This window comes from Rutidosis leptorrhynchoides, chromosome 1 (assembly GCF_046630445.1).
Source record: "Rutidosis leptorrhynchoides isolate AG116_Rl617_1_P2 chromosome 1, CSIRO_AGI_Rlap_v1, whole genome shotgun sequence".
NCBI classification, from domain to species: domain Eukaryota; kingdom Viridiplantae; phylum Streptophyta; class Magnoliopsida; order Asterales; family Asteraceae; genus Rutidosis; species Rutidosis leptorrhynchoides.
In genome coordinates, this window is record NC_092333.1 from 177,441,099 (window position 1) to 177,451,950 (window position 10,852).

General features: G+C 31.0%; 1 pseudogene; it reads left to right on the top strand.

Annotated features, from left to right (window-relative positions):
• The first annotated feature begins 4,572 nt into the window (after positions 1-4,572).
• LOC139867232 (large ribosomal subunit protein uL1y-like) lies at positions 4,573-7,343 on the top strand (annotated as a pseudogene).
• Positions 7,344-10,852: the final 3,509 nt, after the last annotated feature.

The following is a 10,852-nucleotide window of genomic DNA, read 5'->3' on the forward strand; positions in this document are numbered from 1 at the left end:
GTAGATATATAATGATCATTAAATGCTTGAGATGTTAACTCACCAGCATTATCAAGTCTCATCCTTTTAATGGTGTAATCAGAATAATATGTTCTCAATTTAATAATTTGTGCAAGAAACTTTGCAAATGCCATATTACGGCTCGATAACATACAAATATGAGACCATCCGCTAGATGCGTCTATTAGAACCATGAAATATCAAAATGGTTCACATGATGGATGAATTGGTTCATATATCTTACCTTGAATTCTTTCAAGAAACATTTGTGATTCTTTTTCACAATATACTTTTCATTAATCACCATATGTGCCTTTTTTATCATATATCCTTTTCACCATATACGCCTTTAATCATATGCGCTGTGTTTTTCACCATATGCGCTTTTAATCATATGCGTTTTTCATCATATGCGCTGTGCTTTTCATCATATTCGCTTTTTATCATATGCGCTTATCATATGCGATGCGCTTTTCATCATATGCGCTTTTTTATGTGAATAGTAAATTAATTAATTTCGTTTTACTATTCATATGAATTAATTTCGATTTACTATTTTGTTAATTGAGTAATATATATATACATCATATACTTGTGACTCCGAAGGCTCAAATGAATTTGACCATATAGTTATACGTTGTACCTTGCACATTAATTTTCAGTAGAAGCTTTAGATGCATATTATTTTCAGTAGAAGCTTTAGATGCACTTTTTTTTTAATCACCAAATACCACAAACACTTTGTTTGCGTTTGTTCATAGTCATTAATGAAAACCATTTTCTTTAATTTTATTTTATACAATAAAAATTAACGCATCATTATTCTTTTCAAAAACAATAATCTATTGTTATTGTTCACTTGTGCCATGTTTAACAACAAAAGTCAACAACCTCTGTCTTGTTTGTTGTGGCAACCAAAAACAACCTTTGCTTTTGTTACCGAGAATTCAAGACCAAAAAACAATTAATTTTTAATTAATCTTTTATCAAAACCATAAATGATTTTATTGATCTACGTTGATATGGCCATAAAGAATTGACGGCTGACCTACTTTTGTAAGTGTATTTCGGCTATCATCCCGAAAACGCACAACGACCTTTTTTTTTTTTTATGAACTATTTGTTTCATATCTAGCTTAGGCAATTATTGTGAACATTTGGTCCCTATAAGAGCATTTATTTTTTAGACTTTTAGTTGATTTGTACTTGTCACAATTAGGGATAGCACCCGCGGGTCGTGGATGCGGATCCATTGGATCCATCACCCGTACCCGCGGATTTTTTTTAAGAGACATCCAATTGAACCCTTGTTCGTTGAAACAATTTGACTATATTTTTACTCCCCATTATTAAACGGGCCATTTTGATGCACACTCTTAAAAAAATAATTTGTTTTTTAAGTTTTATTATTCAACCTCCTTTTTTCAACGGTCACGTTTTTAACAAAACATTTGACAAGTTTGGAAAAAAGTTTTTTATTGATTATCATCAAAAGTTTTCTATTGTCACTCTACTGGATGGAATTATGGCATACAACCAAAATTGCAACCCAACACTACATAAGAACAAAAAGGTTATTTTTAATTAACATATGTATATGTGTTAAACTCGGAATAATAATAACTTATTTTAGAAAATTAACATAAGACATGTTGAAACATTTTTGTCACATTTAGCTCATCAAGTCTAATACTTATCATTGATAGATTTTATCACGTCTAGGAGATGTTTACTTTTTTCTTGTATTAAGTCCTACTTTCATTTACCTTTGTTTGGAAAAAAGTTTTTTTTTTTTTACTTTGCTTTCCCCCTTTCTGTAAAACTCATTTAAACACTTTCTTTGTTTTTTTTTTTTTAAAAAAAACTTCCTTTTTTTTACGTTACCCGTAAATTATAAATATATAAAAAAACTTTTTGTTTAAATTTTTTTCTAGTTTTTAAAAGGCCACTTGACCAATTTTTAATTCTTTCACAACACCTGATATCGTGATCGTGACCTTTCACCAAAGCAAGAGATATTCTTGATAAACTAAACACGGACTCGTGTTTGAAATTGTCGGCCACAAAAAAATTCATTTGATAAAAGTATATATTTTTTTTAGTTATAGAAGGAGATCACTTCATTTTCAATACTTCATTTTTGACAAAAAAAACTATTCCATTTTACCATCCCCTTTTTTTTTTCTTACTTTAACTTTTAAGATATACTTTTAATAAAAATACAAACTACTTTTTCTTATTTTAACTTTTAAGATTTACTTTTAATAAAAATACAAACTACTTTTTGTATTTTAACTTTTAAGATTTACTTTTAATAAAAGTACAAACTACTTTTTCTTATTTTAACTTTTAAGATTTACTTTTAATAAAAATACAAACTATTTTTTTTATTTTAACTTTTAAAATTATAAATTTAAGAATAAACATTAGTATGCATGAAATAAATAATGATTAATTGCATAAGTAATCATAAATGTTAGATAACATATAAAGACCCCGTCGTATTCGTATTGATCGGAATTAATCTCGACCCATGGTACCATGTTGTCAAATGACGTGTTGCGTACATAAAGTACCGTGTTGTCAAATGACGTGTTGCGTACAATCATGAGGTCTTATTAACATAAATATAAATGTTAGTGAAGTTAATAAGAGTTAGATTACAGAAAATATAATTCAGGCGGTATAACCGACCATATATAACTTAAATAACATAAATATAAATGTTAGTGAAGTTAATAGGAGTTAGATTACAGAAAATATAATTCAGGCGGTATAACCGACCATATATAACTTAAATAACATAAATATAAATGTTAGTGAAGTTAATAAGAGTTAGTAAACATAAATGATAGTTAGGCGACAGTGTCGACCATATATAATTTAGGTGGCAGAGCCAACCATATAATAAGAACAATACAAATGCACTAAGAACTTAATAAAAATTAGTAGTTCAAAATGTTAGTAGAAGTTTGATATATTCGAGTCTGAAAATTATTAATAATTTCATACCTTGATCACTGACTTGTGATCGTTTGAGATATCCTTTGATTACACTAAGCTCTTCGTGCTGATAACGTGTTATAATTCAGTAGGCTTATAACTACCTTTAATGGTTATAAGAACAAAGAGAGAAAAAGAGAGAAGAAGGAGAGAAGAAATATTGATATTGATATTTCAAGAGAAATGGTACACCTTAAATGGTTACCATACATGTCTATTTATAGTATAAAATATTACTATGCAAGAAATATAATAATAATAAAATTAACATCCAATCTAGATATTTTATAACACAATCTAAATATTTTATAACAACAAGAACATATTTAGAATATGCAATTAATAATATTATCACTTTACCTATTCACTACAACAAAAATGATGTTTCGTCACACTTATTTTTTAACGCTTACTTCAATCGTGTACTTTTTTTAAACTTTATTCACAATCATATATGTGGTGAAATTATCGACGGTTACAAATATGTATCAAGTTATTCTTCACATACATAAGCGTGTGCAAATGTTTACACGGTTAAAACTGTAAATAAAATGAAAGTTAAGTATACACTCAAAAGTGTGAGCAAAGTAAAAGTCAAGTATACGTTAAAAAGCGTGAACACTTGATGAATAAAATGATATCAGCACAAATTTAAAGTACACGCTACGAAGTGTGAAGAAAATGACAGCCAACTACACGCTAAAAAGTGTGTATAAAATGAAAGTCAACTACACACTATAAAGTGTGAGCAAAAAGTATACTTTATTAATTAATTAACTTTAACTATTAACTAAAAATTAAAATTAAATTTAAAATTGTAATTAATTTAAAATCAGGATAAAATATCGATTGGGTATTTGTTCTGCTCCAAATCAAGGGCTCATAATATCTTTCGAAAACCAGATCCCTAATTAGGTTTAATGCTCTAGTATTCCATTTGAAGAAGATATCGCCAATGAATTCGTTCATGTGAATATGAAGTAGATAGCGCTTATCAAATGGATCATCAATTCAAGTGTTCATTTTAAAATTAAAAGCTGATACGGACAGGTTGTCTCTTCATTTCGTTCTTAGATCTGTTATATGCTCAATCATGTTTCAATTCCTTCGTATAACTCATTTAGTTAGGGATTCGATTTAATTGATGTTGTTATTCACCTGTATAGTTGAGTAATCAGTGCATTTCTTCCAATTACTCCGTATATGTTTATTTTATAAAAATTAGGTTTACAAAGTTGATTCCTTTTTTTTTTTTTTTTTTTTTTTTTGTGTGGAATTCTAATTGATTCAATCTGAAGTAACTTTGTAAAGTAATCTTGTAACGGTCTAATGTAGCTATAAATCTACGAGGTGAGATTATTTGGTGGTTTCAACTTAATACATAATCAGTCGGTCTCTGTAAGCGCATCATTTAATCAGCATTCTTTCTGCTTTAATAGATTGAATTGTTAATTGTGATTCTTACTTGTAATCTGGTTAAGTTGATTTATATCATGCCTTTATGTTACAATAAAAAATGTTGTTAATCATCCAATTTGATTACAGGATCAAAAAATTGGTCTTGAATATATGGATGTTGAGAGCTTGAAGAAGTTAAACAGAAATAAGAAGATGCTGAAGAAGCTTGCTAAGTCACACCAAGCGTTTTTAGCTTCTGAGTCTGTCATCAAGTAGAATTCCTCGTTTGTTGGGTCCTGGTTTGAACAAGGCAGGTGAGTATCATTTTAAGCTCGGTTATGTACACCCTAAAGCTATAAATCACGTGCTCACATGGTAACATGATTGCTGATGTCATGCTGCAACTGACTATGTATGAAGGAAAGTTTCCTACCCTTGTTTCGCACCAAGAATCACTTGAGGTAAAGGTTAACGAGACCAAAGCTACTGTGAAGTTTCAACTGATGAAGGTTCTATGTATGGGAGTTGCAGTTGGAAACTGCATTATGGAGGAGATGCAAATATTCCAGAATGTGCAAATGAGTGTCAATATTCTAGTTTCTTTGTTGAAGAAGAATTGGCAAAACGTGAGTGATCCTAAGTTATGTTCGAATTTTACCTTGCATTTTAGTGAGTGGTAAATGAATTTAAAAATCAGCTTTCGTAGGCTATTTTGTTTGTTGTGTCTTCAGGTGCGGTGCTTAATAACAAGGGGATTGTAAGGTCTGGAATCTGGCCAAGGCGATACTTGGACAAGAGTTGTTCCCTTTTGCTATATACTTAACTGATGGCCTTTAATGTGGTTATGTTGCTGAGATTTACAGTACTCATTTCCATCAGCCTGATCTTGGAACAATAGACACCTACTACTCATTTCCATCAGTCTGCAAACACAAAAGTTGAGTGCAAGCAAAAAGACCTATCTCTGTATCTTATCATATTCCTTATTTTGTTTTTACTATGTTATGTGCTATTTTTAACCTGTTTTTGGTGGACACTATTTTGCTTTTTAGTCTCATCTTTTGTTTGTTATCTTTCGTATAGTAAGGAAAGGAATGGGTAGATTTGCTTGGAACGTTCCTGCGATCATAAAAGGTATGAGCAAATGCATCTGTCACTAAGGTATCATACATTAGATCACTTCACTTAAGTATATTCATCATTAATATATCATGAGGAATTAATAAATGATTTATTGGTATTATTAAGCCTTATAGCTTGCAATCATCTAGGACACAAAAGCCTGTACACAATTAAACTTTTGAATTATTTGTTTTTTTGCTATACATCACAATTGAAGTATATATGTGATATTTTTTTTCAGGTAGCAACTATAAAATCGAGAAGAAAGGAAGATTGGCTGATAGAGTGATGGTTACAAAAGTACTTTTTATATGTTATAAAAGTACCTTTTCTATGTGTTTTTTTTGTGTTTTCTAGATCACAAGTTCCTAATTTTATGAGAATATTTTTGACATAGTTCATGTTGGGAATGGGCTTGACATTGGTGGGGGAGTCGAGGCATGCTAGTTTTTGTTATAATTCATGTTTGATTAATGGTGCAGGGAACACTCAAGGTTCACTTATCTGCCTGTTCTTCAGAATTCATTAAGAGTTCGGAGGTTGTTTCAATTGGTAAGATTCGATCATTATTTAATTATTCAATAGTTAATTTTGTGGCAACTGAAAGAAATAAATATGTATCTATCACTAAGGAATGTAGCTTGTGGTATTCTTGCTGTTTGGGGCTCCAACAACCCAACCACCACACCATTCGCTGCTAATCAGGTTCATCTTAAACTTTAGTTAGTTTTAGAACGAGCATGCACATATAGTGACCAATAAGAAAGTCAACATTTTTGGAGAAGTAACTGACTAAGAAGCATAATTGTTGACTTTTGGTTTTATGTATGTGATGGGATCATGTTATATGAAGATATAGAAGAAACGCTATGAATATGCACATGAAGTTATTGGAAAAATTTGATATTTTGATTAACATAGATATAAACAAGTTAATTAATTAAATACGGTCAATGAATATGCACATGGCATGCGTCTGATGTTCATAAAGTGGATGGAGTATCCATTATTTGTTGATCATTTTTACTTTATAAGTAATTTAGTTTTATATTTTTGTTCACTTTTTTTGGTAAGGATATAACTTGTTATATTGGGTGGGTTTTGGAGTTCCAAACACCAAACTATAAATTGCCAGAGACAATGCAATTTCTCATGATAATTTTGTATTTCAACTCTCTTCAAAGACATCAAAAGAAACGAGGCTATCATGAAGAATAGGTCAAGACTATACCAACAACACATGATTGAATGGGTATCTCATATATAATGTTTGATTAAATGAGGGTGTTCTGTTGTTATGCTGTTTCTCATCTTTAATGTTTCAGATACACGCATGTGGAGTTTTTGGATTACAAGTGTGGTGACAAGTAGAAATTTAGTTGAACTTTTATTTAAAATCCCTAAGGTCGAGTGTACTGGTAGAGTATACAGGCCCGGGTATACAACCGGGTATACGGATTTGTATTCAAAAGCATCCCTGAACCCGAAAAAAATTATAACCATCCTCATACCCGACCCTAGACCCGTAGACGAGGACCCAACTCGACCCAATAATATCGGGTTTCGAGTTTCTCCATCGAGTACAAGCTTTTTTGTCTTCCCTAGTTAGCCATTGGTGTTGGGTCTTCATAGCTGATGAAAGCCGGTCTTGGTGATGTTAGGATTTTGGGGATCTGGATTGGTGTGATTCATGTTTTAGTTTGTTCTTAGTTTTATTCGATGGTGGTTGTAAATGGTCATAGTATATGGTTGTATAATAGGTGTAGATCAATTGTTGTGTACAATAGATTGTATGATCTTTTAATCTTTTTAATTTTAGTTCATGCTTTTCGTTTAAAAGATGGTGTTTAGTTATCGGTTAGTTATAATGTTTCAACGCCGTTGTGACGCCTATATGACTCTTAAGATGTTTGACGTATAAAAACCGCAGTCCAAACTTCTATTTAAAAATCGACCTCATATTGTGACTATATATATATATATATATATATATATATATATATATATATATATATATATATATATATATATAGTGGTAGGATCAAGAGGGAAGTAACCCATCGGGGGGAATCAAATTTTTTTTTTTCGTTTTTTGAAAAAACTTTGTTAACGAACATTATAGATGGGATGAAAATATGAACATTTAGTAGACACACTTTGTGATAAATGCTTTTATTTTGGCGGGAAAACGCTCGAAGAAGTAATATATAACAATTATCGTATTTTTCGAGCGTATGTTGAGGTTTTAGCTATTGGGGTTTAGATATTAGGGTTTAGATATTAGGGTTTATAGGGTTTAGATATTAGGGTTTAGATTTAGGGTTTAGGGTTTAGATTTAGGGTTTAGATTTAGGATTTAGATTGAGTTTTTAACATGAACGGTTTAGAGTTTAGGGTTTAGGGTTTGGTGTTTTGAGTTTATGGAATAAACCCAAAACACCAAACTCTAAACCCTAAACTCTAAATCGGGCTAAATTTTACTTCAGAAAACATGAAAAAAAAACGTTCATATTCTTCACGAACAATATTATCTTGAATGTTATTTTTGTCGATCGTTTTCCTGCCTAAATAATAACATTCATCACGAAGTGTCTCTTCTAAATGTTCATATTTTCGTGTGATCTTGATGCCGGAAAAAAAAAATTCTAAAAAAAAAACGAAAAAAAAAAAAATTGCTTCTCCCCGCTTCCTCCCGATTGGTTACTTCCTCATTGATCCTGCCCTATATATATATATATATATATATATATATATATATATATATATATATATATATATATATATATATATATATATATATTGGGGTAGGATCAATGGGAAAATAACCAATTGGGAGGAAGTTAGGGGAAGCAAAAAAAAATTTCGTTTTTTTCGAAAAAAAATTATCTAGGGGGAAAACGATCGACAAAAAATAACATTCAAGATAATATTGATCGTGAAGAATGTTAATTTTCGAACGTTTTTTTTTCTTTCATGTTTTGTGAAGTTTTTGTCAAAACTTAGCCCGATTTAGAGTTTAGGGTTTAGTGTTCTGGGTTTAGTCCCAAAACCTAAAACCTTAAACCTTAAACTCTAAACCGTTGGTGTTAAAAACTCAATCAAAATCCTAAATCTAAACTCTAAATTTCTAAACCCTAATATCTAAACCCTAATTTCTAAACCCTCAAAATACGCTCGAAAAACACGATAATTGTTATATATTATTTCTTCGAGCATTTTTCCGCCAAAATAAAAACATTTATCACAAAGTGTCTTTTTTTATATGTTCATATTTTCATCCAATCTATAATGTTCGTGAACGAAGTTTTTTCAAAATATGAAGAAAAAAAAAAATTGCTTCCCCCCAATTGGTTACTTTCCCATTGATCCTACCACTATGTGTGTGTGTGAGAGAGATTTTAGAGTTTTGTAATGAAGTTCAAATTCATGCAAAATCATATTGCTCTCATTTCACGTCGTTGATCAATTATGATTGAAGCTGGGATAAAAAAAAAGCCTTTCGGTTATGAGTTAATGATCCAATGGCTCGGGTGATTTCAAACAACCAATCACGACGTTGATTTTCGGCGGCCGTAATCATGCCTCCGATGAAGGAATTCACATTGAGAATAGGATCTATCAGTAATCGCACATCTCACGGAATCCACAATCAACATGTTGACACGAACTCTATTCCGCACATCTTTGGTTTGGCAATCCACAATCCAGTAATCGCACATCTCTGGATTGACTAATATTCACGTATTTTTATCGGTGGCAAGGTTCCTCCTATGTTCATTTAAAGCGCAAGCCACAACCACAAAAACCACATCGGTACCTAAGCCTAACCCAAACTCTATTCCGAACCAAACAAAACATAGCTCCTAGCATTGTGAAACCAACATATCGAAAAGATGGGAAGGATGCAAACGTTTAGACAACATTTATTATGTCTTCAAGAAATTATACGTAAAGGTCGAGAATTGCTTCTGTCTTTTTCCTAGCTTTTCGAGTTTTGGTGTTTAGCTCCTTGACAAAGTTTGGAAGTTACACATTTACTCGTAATAATTTTAAATATGATTTTAGCGTTATAATAATTTGGTCCAAATTTTCATTAACTGATGACTTATACATACAAGATTTTGACATAAATAAATTGTAACGGAGTACGGTAATAATCATCTAGTAAATGGCATGAAAAGATAACATAAATTATACGATTCGCCAATAAAGGTTACACGGTTGGCATCTGAGATACAAAATTACACGGTTGACCCACGAACCTTATTTTTTTTATAAGTTCAGGGACCAATTGTGTAATTTTGTACCTCACATGCCAAAAACATGTGAGCACTTAACGAAATTTGACTCACGATCGTTAATGAATTTGACGATATTACCCTCAATTCCACAATTTTTTCAAATCATAATTTTTTTCGGGCGAAAAATTGAACACATAATTCTTTTCGAACATCAGAAAAACCTGTATTACCTTTATTGACAAATCTTGTAATTTATGTTACTTTTTCAGGTCATATGCTGATTATTATAGCTGTTCCATATCTATACAACGTGACTATGAAATTAACTTATTGTATTGTTGAAAAAATATATAGAGCTAATCTAAACTAGATGCAATAGGTGTTTTTGACTATATTAATTTATAATTTATTACGAATATTTTGTTGAATTTAAACATTTTTTGGTGTGCCTAAGTTCTTATTTCTTTGACAACTTTGGATTTAATTTCAGTGGATGTCGATCTCTTTCATTTACAAGGCCACGATGGCAATGACCGTTGTTTCTTACTAGCTTTATATTATTGTAAAATTTGATAACTGACAGTTAAAAAGTACTATTAGCTGCTATATACAATCATTTAATGCATCTTTTTTTTTTTTTTTAAAAACGCGTCATTTAATTTAATGCATGTTAACATATGTTTGTTTGGAGATTGTTTCTTGATAGACTTTCAAATCGCATGAATCTCTCACTTCATTTTTCTCAACATGTAGAGTGTTGATGTTGAAGGCCGCAACCATATTTTCTTGTCGTGTAACACTACATCGAGCTTATTTGATCAAGTTAAAGCATGGAGTTGTGTGGATTGTCCTTTAATTCTATTGCTTGAAGATTTATTCAAGTGGTTGAACTAATTTCATGGCAGCTGGGCTCAAAGGGATCGTCTTACTTGTATCATTGATGCTTTGTTGAATACGACGCTTTAGAAATGATACCTTATTCGAGTCTAGTTGCATTAAGTTAATTGCTTAATTTGGTATTATTAGGCCTTTGTCATGGTTGTATGCTAGAGCTAAGCTTCCCCTAATTGACTAATTAATTAACCTTT